The following is a 13,310-nucleotide window of genomic DNA, read 5'->3' as shown; positions in this document are numbered from 1 at the left end:
CATTCCTGGAAGTCCAATGAAGACGTCCCAAGGTTTTGTTCCATGTCACACGATATCAACTGAACATTGGTGCTTCTGAAAAATGCTACCACCACCTGGAAAGTTCAACCCAGACTAGTTCCGTGTTACTTGCAAAGGCATCTAAATTGGCTCTGAGTACAGCCTTAAAACAGGCTGACAGATCCCCTCTGCCGACGGTTTAGTTCTGACTTAATACTGCAATTACGCTCTGCAACGGAGAGGAAAAGGCGCCACACAGTCAATCTTTGCTTCTTAAGCTAACAGCATTAGCCGTACAGGATTTGCATAGAACACGTCAATAAAGAGGGAGGCAGCCAAAAATAAATAAAGTTAAAAAAAAAAAAAGCAGAAGAGGAAACTAAATTGTCAGGATGGAGTCACCCTCTGAGCAGCCTGGGCTTTGCCGTCCTGTGGACTAAAGGGGAGCCCTGGAGACAGAGGTCTGTGTGGTTCCCTCAGGCGACGTGTGCAGTTGCGCCCCGCGGCCTGTGGCCCGCGGCCTAGTCTCAGCACCTGTGCAAGGCAGGTGGCAGGGACAGGGCTGTGGCGGACCTGCCTCCACGCCAGGCTTGGACGTTATGGTGCCGTGGGTGGGCTCACTCGGACACCCCACCAGCCCCGGACGGCGGGCGGAAGCCGCAGCGCCCAGCCATCACTGCCCCAGGGGCGGGAGCAGGACAGACTGAGCCCCCTGGCGCCCTCTTGCGGCTGCTGCCTCACTGCCCTCAGACCACTGACCCCTTCTCAGGCCCGGTCCTCTTCAACAGTTCTGCAGAAGGCAAAGGACTTGACCTCGCTAACTCCTCCCAGTGCAGGGCGGCCAGATAAAATACAGGACACCAGTTAAATCTGAACCATAAATAAAGTGCAAATAACTTTTTAGCGTATGTCCTGGTACTTTATTTATAATTTACTGTAAGTATCTGAGACATAGTTACACTAAAACAAACAAAAAAACAAACAAAGAAACTCATTTACCTGAAACTTAAATGAGCTAAGTCCTGTGTTGCTATTTGCTAAATCTGGCAACCTTCTCCCAGCCCTGCTTCCTGAAGCTGAATTCCGTTCCTGGATTCCACAGTGTCCTCTCACAAGAGCTGTCTTGATGAAACGGACCTTCTTGGACCCTCTCATTCACGGGGTTGAACCTCTTGGACACCAACCTTGATCACCATTGAATCTGCTACATCTACTCTTCAAATCCAGTGAGTCCCGAGTGGAAAGGGGCCACCAACACACCCGTGGTCAAAGCGCCCAGCCCCCTGCCCCTCACCAGCCGCCTCGCCCACGCCCAGGGGCCTACTGTGTGCCATGAACTCCACAGCGTGCTGGGGATGGGCAAGGACTAGGTGCACAAAGTCTTGGCCCCCAGAGAACTCCAGACACAAGTGGACAATTTCAGCACAAGCCCATGGGTCCTCACCAAAAACCCTTGGCCAGTTGTGTTTTAGAATTCAATTTTTTTTCTGATTTTAAACAATATGGTGCATCTACCTTCTGCTACAGTATACATATTACGTATAATAAATACCGCCAATGTATCACATAAATACCTTCTATTGCCCCAGGGGGCTCTGGGGCAGCATCAAACACAGGAGCAGGCCTAGGGGAGGCCGTGTGGGTCTAGGGCACCCAGAGAGAGAAGTCAATACATCTCCCCTCCCACTCCACTTCACCCCAAAATTGTGGGTGAAGAAATAAAGATTTCCTAGCAAAAATTCACTTGTCCTATTAACCATGCTTTGCATTCTTTGAGGTTCTCCAGAACCTCATGGTGGCTGGGATGGATGAGGACCTTCCTTCCTGGTCTCTGGGGAAGAAAGCCCCAGTTGAGAGGGGCAAACTGTTTTATGGACCCAAAAGAAGACACTGCTTACGAGGATGACATGGGATAAGAGCTACCCCCAGGAATGTAAAATTATTGCCACTGGTCTCATATGGCTATTTTAATTTTAATTAACTAAAATTAAATTAATTGTAAATTTTAGTTCTTCAGTTGCACTAGCCACATTTCAAGTGTTCGGTTTTCCTCACTGGTCCTCATACTAGTGATAGAGGGATCTGCCCATCCTGCTGGGGGCCAGACCAGCTAGAACCTCTGAAAGGTGGTGACTGTGGCCACCTCTCAGAGTCACCTTGATGGTCTCCATTTAACAAGACCATGATGCCAGTGCAGGGACCCAGGCCACTGCGCCTTCATGCTTAGTTCATAGCGCATCATATATTGTGCTCAGATAAAATTGTAAGTCCTCAAAGTTTACACAAAGAAGGAACAAGGAGAAAACTTCTCTGTTTAATATGCTGCACCCTCTCCTTGCAAATCCCTTCACACTCAGAGAGTTTGTCTAAATGGACCCTTAGACAAATAGAACGACATAATTGCTTTGATGTACAACATATCTGAGCATCAGGCTTATGCATACATCCTCAGTACACGGAAAGGCAGTGTGTTCAAGAAGTAATTATTTTGAAGTCACTATCATATATTTTTAATTTAGAAAATACCTCTTAGCCCCCAAACAATTATTATCTACAACTACTGTGTCCATTACAGGAGAGCCACTAGTCTCATATGGCTATTTTAATTTTAATTAACTAAAATTAAATTAATTGTAAAATTTAGTTCTTCAGTTGCACTAGCCACATTTCAAGTGTTCAGTGGTCACCTGTGGCTGGTGGTGACCTCATTAGACAGTGCAAATTTAGACCATTTCTGTCATGGCAGAAAGTTCTATCTATAGATTCAAGAAATGATCACTCTGTTCTCGGCAGGCAGTTTCCTTCTTTTGTTTCCCATGTTCCTAATGTTGTTACTAAAGACAGTGACATCACCAGAGGCTGAGGTAGCAGGTTTATGGATGCTTAAGCCAAGAGCAGGTTGAGGGAGACTACCCTTGCTGACCAGTGGCCTTTGGTTAACTGTCTTCAGCCTCTGCAGTTTGATGACCAAGGAGACAAAGAATGAGGCTCATATTGTAGGAAAAAACAAAATAGTGCCAGATTCTGACATCACTCATTGAACAAATTCAAATCTCCCTGAGGCACCAGCACCCTCCTAGTGGCTAAATCCCAAAGATGTGCCCGGGTCCTTCTCTCCTTTGACATCTCAGCAGCATTTAGAACCTTAACAGGCCTGTTTCTCCTGATCTTCCTGTCTTTTTCCCCCTTCACTGGCCCCCCTTTTCCTCTGTCTGGTTGGGAGACATCTCTTCTCCCATGTGTTTCCAGGCCAGGATGCTCCTTGGGGCTCCAGCCTAGACCCTCTCCTCTTCCCCATGCTCTCAGCCCAGACCTCCATTCACATCTGCAGGCAGCTGACGCCTAGGTTAGATCTGTCCCTCAGATTTGTGCTACCAGAGATGGACGGGGGAGGCGGGGTTAGATTCGAGGAAGGTGGTCCGAAGGTACAAACTTCCAGTTACAAGATAAATAAGTACTAGGGGTGTGACGTTCAACATGACGAATATGGTGAACGCGGCTGTGTGTTACATATGAAAGCTGTTAAGAGAGCAAATCTGACGAGTTCTCACCACCAGGAAAAAAAACTTTTTTTTTGCTTTTTCTTCAATTTTGCATCTGTATGAGGTGGTGGATAGTCACTAACTTACTGTGGTCGTAATTTCATGATGTATGTAGGTCAAATCATTACGCTGTATACCTTAAAGGTATGTAGCACTGTATGTTAGTTATACCTCCATAAAACTGGAAGGAAAAATTAATAAATTATTGAATTTAAGCCACATTTAAGCCACATTCTATTAAATAAATAAAGGTAGGTCTCTCCCTAAAGCTCCAGGCCCAGCTGCCTCTGGACACCTCTCCTTTACCAGGAGCCTTAGACTGTACATGACCAGGAGGGGATGCATCATCCCGGCCACAGCACCCACCTGAGACCACCTCTTCCCCTGCATCCTCGCGCAGTTCCCCAAGCCAGGACCCTGTCAGCCACCACTGTTTCCACTCTTAACCTGTTCCACACATTCACTTACTCACCAATGAAACTTTATTTACAAAGACTATATGACAACACCTATATGTGGAATCTAAAAAATAATACAAAAATGCTCTCGCTATAAAACATAAACAGACTCACAGACATAGAAAACAAACTTACGGTTACCAAGGGGAAAAGGGCGGGAGGTGGGATAAATTAGGAGTTTGGGATTAACATGTACACACATAACATATACACTATACATAAAATAGATAAGCAACAGGGATTTACTGTACAGCATAGGGAATTATATTCAATATCTTGTAATAACCTATAATGGAAAAAATCTGAAAAAAATACATAGACGTATGTATATAACTGATTCACTTTGCTGTATGCCTGAAACTAACACAATATTGTAAATCAACTATACGTCAATAAAAAATAATAATAAAATAAAAAATAAAAACTTTATTTACAAACAGTCAGCTGGCTGGATCTGCCCTGCAGGCGGCAGTTTGAGGACCCAGCTCTGTACGGTTTCCTCTTGCACATTCTTTCTGGAGCAGCCGTGCCTGGCCCACAGGGGCCTCTGAACACCGTGTGCTCTCCCCCTACCCACCCCTCCACTCTCCCACTGCCCGCTAACTCAGGCTCGTCCAGTTCCCAGGTTAAATATCGGTTCCCAGATTAGGTGGCATTTCTCATAGGAATCTTTTCCTAAAAGCTGGGACCACACTCTGTTAAGTTGTTTTGACTTCAGGAAAGTAAATGCTTACTGTAGACATACAGTACTTATTGGAAAAAATTATATCTATGTCCTAAATGTATACATATCCTAAATTTATAGATCGATAGATAGATAGATATTCTAAAACGACTATTAACATTTTGACTCTTTTTTCCAGACTTTTTCTGTCTATCTTCTATGCATACCTATATATCTGGGTTTTTTTTTTTTTTTTTTACCTAATTTGGAAAATAACATGTCCAGGTTTGAAGTCAGATTTTTAAATATATATTATGAGATTTTTCTCATCATTATAAACTACCAAAAAAATGACAGCTTGAATAACAGCAAAATACTCTTTCTAATGCCCCAGACTTCACCTTACCATGCCCCTTTGGGATAATTGTCATTTTTCTCTATTGGAAATAACAGTAAAACGAGCATCTTTGCACATAGAGCTTTGAACATCATCTCTCAGGACTTCCAGGGGAGAGTAGATACGTAGAAATCGGACTGCTGTGTCCACAGTGTGCGGGGGGACTGCTAAATGCTCTGCCAGCTTCCTTCCCAGAGGCGAGCCCGCTGTGTGTTCTCAGCAGCTATTTCCGGTGGCATGCCGTCCTCTTCACCGTATGACCATCGGATGCTGTCATCTATTTCCATCTGCGGTGCCTTTCCCCAATCAGGCAGGTCCAGTGTTTCCCCCCGTGTTCCTGGCTGTTTGTGCCTCCTCTATTCAAGTCCACTCTCCATAGGCCAGTTCCACACTGGTTAGAGCCTCAGTGTATCGTGGGGACACGCTTGGTGACCAACCGCGGCTCTAGGAAGGCTTCAGGCAGATGGAACACCACTCAGTGACCCAGGCGGTGGTTTCTGAATCTGCCCCACAGCAGGGACTGGGCTGAAATGCATTTCCTTTGGGGTCAAAACAGCAAGGCAGACAGTGGCACGTGGTCAAGTGCCCCGCTGCTACTCTTCAGATGAAGGCCAAAGTGCAAGAAAGCTTGAGAGCAGATCTGGTACCTGGGGCTCTGCAGACAATTGCATGGGTGGCCCAACTTTGAGGAGGAATGAAGCCAGGAGAGGTGAAGCTGGGCCTTCTAAGATGCCTCCTTAAATGCACAACCCGATAGCTGACAACACAAGAAACAGCTGCTCCGTGCCCATACCGGAGGAGCCCCGTCCACAGGGAACCATGCATATGATGGACGATTTTTTCATGAAAATGCTGCTGCCAGTGAGAAGGAGAAGAATGTGAATTGGTACAACTTCGGGGAAGCAATTTGGCAAATGCCCATAAAGAGCCTAAAAATAACCAGACCCTACCCAGGAGTACCTATATAGATTTTAAAGCTCTGTAGGCAATTTTTTTTTTTTTTTTGTGGTACGCGGGCCTCCCACCGCTGTGGCCTCTCCCGTTGCAGAGCACAGGCTCCGGACGCGCAGGCCCAGCGGCCACGGCTCACGGGCCCAGCCGCTCCGCGGCACGTGGGAACTTCCCGGACTGGGGCACGAACCCGCGTCCCCTGCATCGGCAGGCGGACTCTCAAGCACTGTGCCACCAGGGAAGCCCTGTAGGCAATTTTGATGCGCTCCTGTGATAGAGAATCACTAGGCTATGTGGACTATTATACAACCATCAAAATGATATTTATAGCATTTTTAGAAGGATAAGAATGGGTTTGACTTTCATGTTTAATAAAAAAGCAAAACAGAAAGTTATAAAAAATTTAAGTACATATAAAGGCTCTGAAAATGACATCAAAATAGTAACCTCAACTGAGTCATTCATTCCTTTATTTCGCACATGTTTTTGCACACTAAACTGTGGTCTAGGCTAGCAGTTTTCAAACTTTTTGATCTCGAGACCCCTTTATACTCTTAAGAATTATTCAGAAACACAAAGAGCTTTTGTTTATATGGGTTATTATGTGTATTGATATTTACCATATCGAAGCTAAAACTGATCGTTTTAGAAATATTTATTCATTAATTCCTTTCTTAAAGAAATAATAATTCCACAACATGTTGATACGAAGACATATAGAGAGAGTGGTATTGTTTCACATTTTTGCAAATCCCTGTAAGTCCAGCTTAATAGAAGACAGCCGGATTCCCATACCTGCTTCTGTACCCAATTTGTTGTGATATCACACTTCACGAAGGCTGTGGGAAATTCTACTGTATACGCATGAGGATAAAAGTGGAGAAGGCAAAAAATGTCTTAGTTGTTTTGAGACTAGTTTTGACTCAGAGTTTAGAAAATAATGTTGACCTCATGGACCGCTGAAAGGGTCCTGAGGTGCATATATGAAAACATTTTAATATACCTTTTAGATAAATGAATTATACTCTACAAAATGTTTTGCAACTTGCTTTTTAACCGTGAAATGTGAACAGTTATTTTAAAATACATATGTACATGTATGTATACATACATTTATGTATAAGAATGTATGTATGTACATATACAGTCATACATACATATATATATATATATATATATATATATATATATATATATAAGAATTTACAATAAATCTGTCCTTGGAAAAGTTATTTGACCTTAGTCTTTAGTGTTGCTATGTGAAAAGCAGACATAATTTCAATTTCTCAGGGTTCTTGTTTGCAAAGTGTCTGCCTTCTGTACACAATAACAGTGATGACTGCTGTTATCCCCAGGTAACATTGAAATTTTAAAAATAATTTTCATATATAGATTCCAAAGAAGCAAATCAGAGATTCTGTTATGGAGTAAAGTAGAGGTGATCTTTTCTGATAAAGAGAAACTGTCCATTCCATTATTTTTTCCTAGTGAGTTCAGAGCAGCGTTTATACCAGGATATAAAAGTATCGGTTTTTGTTAAGTTACAGCTTTCTTGGAGAGTCTGAATATCTAATATGGGATGTTGTGATGGTCAATTTTAAGGGATGTTGTGATGGTCAATTTTAATCTCTCACTCTCTCTTCCTTCATGTATATGTGTGTATATATATATACATATACACACATACATACATATATATATATATATATATATATATATATATATATATATATATATACACACGTTATTGTTAATGGCTGCATATATTCCATTCTGTGGCTGTATCCTAATTTAATGAACCAATTCTCTACTCCTAGGCATCAGTTTTTACCAAGCATCCTCTCACTTTACACATTAGTCTGATTAATTTTTAAGATAAATTGCTGGATCAAACAGTATCACAATTGCCATCTTTTTTCATGTATTCGTGCACTTTCCTAAAGTTAAACATATCTTATCCAAATACCACCAGCTTTGCCTCAAATTTGAAAAATCCTGCAGAGGAAAAGTAACTGTTTCGGTGCACCCTCAGCCCTCACCCAGGAAGGGAAGCCGTGTGCAGTGTGTGCAGTCTTTTTAAACGATGCTTATCGATTGATTAATTTCCTGAATATAAAATTAACATGAGAGAGCTTTTTTAAATGCGGACTGGTTAAATAAATAGTGATGCATTATGCCAAGTCAATTTTGTTCTGAAAGAGAAAAAGGAAGAGAGAAGTGCCTCTCCTGTTGTGTTATACAGCATATAACACAGGACTGATCAGAAAATAGTAGAAAAATTTAAACATAGCCTCATCCTGATATCCTTGCATGTATTCGAGTAACCATTCAACAAATAATTTAGTGGGTGCAAACATCTGCAAGGCAAGATTGGAGAGACAGATGAAAGGCCCATCTGGGGGCATGAGGGGGCACAGAGTGGTCAGACATCCAGAGGTGAAGCTAGGAGCCGTAAGCGTGGTCAGGGTTGCCTGCATCTTCGAGGTCAGGGTGCAGAAGTGAGAGCTGACATCACGGAGGGAAGAGACCCCAGCTCATAGAGCGGAACAAGGCAAGCCAGAACCCAGACCCCACAGGGCACAGAGAGGCGGAACAGGGGCTGTGGGAGAATCCACAATCACCCAAGACCCTTGTTTTCACGCATCTTGTTGGCAAAGGTTTAAAGGGTTGATAAAACCAGTGTTGAAAGAAGTTTGAGGGCTCAGGAGATGGCGATCGCTGTTGGCTGGACTCTAACCGGAAGCCACGTTGGACGGCATTTCGGCAACACCCGTAAAAAGCTAAGGGTGGTCACCCTTTGACCGTGCAATACCACTCCGGCCACGGGGCCCAGCTCACAGACGGCCACGTGGATGTGGACGCTGCAGATATCCGTCTCTGCAGATATCCGTCTCAGTATTGTTTGTGATGGTGAAACATCAACAGCCATCTCTATGTCTGCCCATCCGATGGAGAGGCCTGCAGCCCTGAACCAGAAGGAGTCATCTGTGCGTGCTGACAGAGTGAAAGCCACAACGGGCAAGCTTAGCATTTGTGCAAAAGGAAGCACATACACACATGTGTATAGATGCGTGTGTGCTGGCTCGGCTCAGGAGAGTCTGAAAGGCAGTGTCAAGTTGCACTTGGCAGTTTCCTCCAGGGAAGGGACAGTGGCTCTTATTTCATACGGTTTTAGGTTTTACAAGTGAGGACATTTGGCTTGTATTTAGTTTAAAGCCATCACTTGAAAAGGAAGGACTGAGGAGCTCCGTGTCAGGCAAATCGAGCATTCCCAGGGGACCAACAGCAGCAGCAGAGAAGAGGTGGCACACATCTTTTTCTAGCTGGGACCCCTGAGGGCTGGAGAAGTTAAGTGACTTGACCAAGGTCATCCATAGAACGTGGTGTTGTGGAGACCAGCAGGTGTGTCTCTGGGCTGCAGGGATCAGGCCCTCAGAGGACAGAGGGCACGGAGACCCACCAAGGTAAAGCAGGAGCGGCTCTGGTCTACCTGGACCCCATGCACCAGAAGAATCTGAATCCGTTACAATCACGGGATCTTCAAAACAACTCATATTGTTTGGTTTTGTTTTCACTCCCAATCATAAAATTGACATGCGGTAGAAAATTTTTTTCCCAAATCTAAGAATTAATAATGCATGCAGCCTTTTACAAAGTTCTAGAGACTTCTTTATGTGCACACAACCTCATATCCTGAGCACATGTATTGAATACTGATAAAATGTATTCAGAGGGAAATAGGTACAGTTATGCTCACATGGAAAGAGACCCAAGATCTATTACATGAAAAAAGCAAATGCAAGGTGGTTTAAATAATATGATTCCTTCTGTATAAATTATACACACACATTGGTGTATGCATAGCCATCTTTCTATAAGTATTAAAACCATTACTATCAATTAAATTTTTAGGAGAGCTATAGAAAGAGCAAAGCTTTCATGTTGCATTTTGTTTACATTCTAATCATGTATATATATATATATATATATATATATATATATATATATATATATATTACTTTCAAAGTTTATTTTATTTCCTGTCAACAGAGGTTATCTGGGTGCTGGAATGATGAGCTATTTCATTTTTCCCTTATATTTATCTCAAATTTTTAAAATGAATAAATTCCACAAAATAAAAGCAAGTTAAAATTTAATGCTCTTAAAAGAATTTGGAAAATGCAAAATGGTATATAGGAAAAAACAGGAATCGCCAATGATCCACTAATCCTTGGATAAGTGCTGTTCACCAGTTGGGCCAAAGACTTCCATACGTTTCATATGTAAAGAGATGCACATCTATTTTTAAATCATAGTAATCTTGGCCTTTACAAAGTTCTAGAATCTTCTTTCCCGTGTATTAATTACTGATGTAAATGTGTTCAGTCATCGTTATAATACTTCTACTGTACATGTGGCTCTCTCTCCTCCTCTGCAAATATTCTGTGCAGTTACTGTACCAGGTCTTCAGTCACTTCTGTCTCCTTGATGCTGAAGGTCACGGGGCACACCTGTGCCCAAGGGGATGCCCTCTCATCCCCAGGGACCTCTCGGGTCCAGGTCATCACCTGCTTCCTAATGCCGGTGTCCAATTGCCGTTCCATTGCCATTAGCACCGACTAGCATTTCATTTCATTTCATTAAGCCAAAAAATGGATAAAGTAGAATAGTGTTTTGCTAGTACCTAAAAGTGGTGCTCTTCCCACCCGTAACTTTTTAACTGGTCCAGGGAAGAACTTTATAGAGAAACAAGCTCATTGGATTCTGCTGATGTCTCTCAAACTTTCCACCAGGTTTTAGAGCATTTGGTGCCTGATCTGCTCCCCACTGCCCATCCTACCACACACACGGGCTCACACGTGCACAGGGCACTTAGCTCCGACATTTCTGTGAGTAAACACTGCCCCTCGAGTCTGTTCCTCACCTCACGAACTCCGAGCTCCGGCTTGTCATGAAAGCTCAATGAGATTGCAAACATTTTGGAAACTAGCATCGATACCTACATGATGCTTGTTTCATACTTGGTCAGTTTTATTACTCCATACATGGTGTTTCCCAACACTTTAAATCCCTTTATATGATCAGCAAAGATCATAGTTATGACTCTACGAGGTCGCCCCTGCTCTGGGTAAAGGTCAAACTCTCCTTCCAGGGATGAGCGTAAACATTAAGCAGCCTCCTTTCTGCTGTTCTGCTGACTGTGGGCCCCCCTTCTGCTCTGTCAGACTTACCAGGGCAGCACCATCCCCCAACGTCTCCACAGCAGATTAGAGCCAGGCTGCAGCTACATCACAGGTGATTTACCAATAGCCAGCTCAGGCCACCTCAGACATCACATACCAAAGAGGCTGGCTTAGCCGTGTCTTAAAGACAGGACGAGCCTTAGTGGCAGCAGATTGCAAGGTTGGTGATTGCTCGTCTTCTCAGCAAATTTGATTCAGAGAAGTCCACTACCACACATCGGGATGGTCCTTTTGAGGCTGTGATTCATATTTTAAGAAGTTGTCATGATGCCTGATTTAGAAAGAGCACTCATCAAGTCCAATGTCTCAAGTTTTCAAATGACTTGCTTTCCTTATTAAGAAGAATCACGCCCTTGTTACTGAAATTAAGTCCCCACGATGTATGTAAAATTTATTTCCAAATTGTGTCTACTTTTACGGGCAAAGATAATCAGGAAAAGCCACCGGCTACAAAAACTGCAAAACAAAATGAACCTTTAAAAAGCTAATGACTTAAGGGTGGTTGTACAGACGTATAAAGTATGTTGGGGGCTTACACTATTTGTCATTAACACATATTTTGAAAGCTTCGCTAATATAATGTGACACAAAATTAGTCAAACACAATTCGTGCAATATTGTTTAATTTTACTCCTCATTTAACTTGGTTTTAAGCAAAATCATTATGTCACATGATGATGTTCACTTGAATAAGAAATATTTCATACTGGTCGCTGCCTTTAGAAATGAGTTATTAGGGGCTCCATGCTGAACACATTCTTAACTATGAAAACTATAAAGCTAATAGCTTAATCATATTTTGACACCATCTACATACTTTATGCATTATTTACAAGAAAGATATAAAAATGAAACCACTGAATATCTCACACAACACTTCACAGTCATAGTTAACTGGTTAAAAATACAACACATTCATCTTCCAGGGGCTTTATATTTGCATATAGATATTTGCATACCATGTTGCAAAGCGCTGTTAATGTAAAATTTAACCTTTGTTCTTTCTCTCTGATGTGCAAGGTACACTCATTAAGTTAAAAATAATGGCAAAAATAAGTCTTCTGGTGATATGCATTTCATAAATTATTCCCCAGAGCAGTGAGGAAAGGTAAAATGTGGGTGGGAAAATGTTTAATTGAATTAATTCCTCATTTTCTGTATTTTTATTTTACAACTCAGAGACAGAGCAATTTGACTAGTATATGTCAACCCTATGAATTGCAAAGGACCTCCTCTCAATTTTTCAAGGTGTCAACCCTCTTAATCCTGTATTAAAACAATTCCGCATTTCAGGACTGAGATGAATGCACAGCATCCTTTTGCACACCTGTTAGATGGATGGCCATTGATTCAACAGAGGGAATACACTAGCGCTATGCGCAAAGCATATTGCAATATCGTTGAACATTTGGGCAAAACAGAGAAGGTTTTATCTTGCATTAGGTTATAACATGCGATGTCAATTTCCAATAAAGCCCATGTATGAACTGTTGCAGAATAGAGACAAGGACTTAGAAATCTGGTAAGAGACTGTTATTAAAAACCTAAACCCCAAATTCTCTTTTTTCCGGTAGGTATATTCTGCATCTAAAATGCACTGTTGAACGAAAAGCAAAATAGATGAACAAACCGAACCAAACCAGAACAAACACGTAGTTACAGAGAACAGAATAGTGGTTACCAGAAAGGAAGGCTGAGGGTAAAGGGGTAGAGGGAATCGACTGTATGGTGATGGACGGAAACTAAACTTTCGGTGGCGAGCTCACTGTAAGGTATACAGAAGTAGAACTATAATGTACACGTGAGACTTGTATAATGTTGTAAACAATGTCATCTCAATAAGAAAATAAATTTCAATTAATTAATTAATTAATCTGATGCATTGTTGAATTAGACGCACTATCTGAAGTTCCCATGGAGGCAAGACAGGGCCCAGATACAGCTCTTGAAAGAGGAGGAAAGGCAGAGATAGCAAGTCTGTCCACACCAGGCCAGTGTCCACATCTTTTAATGAAAGGTTACGTCTCAGATGATCTCTACCCAAGAGGATTCCAG

This window comes from Lipotes vexillifer, unplaced genomic scaffold (genome assembly GCF_000442215.2).
Source record: "Lipotes vexillifer unplaced genomic scaffold, Lipotes_vexillifer_v1.1 scaffold248, whole genome shotgun sequence".
Taxonomy (NCBI): domain Eukaryota; kingdom Metazoa; phylum Chordata; class Mammalia; order Artiodactyla; family Lipotidae; genus Lipotes; species Lipotes vexillifer.
This window is presented reverse-complemented; position numbering follows the sequence as displayed.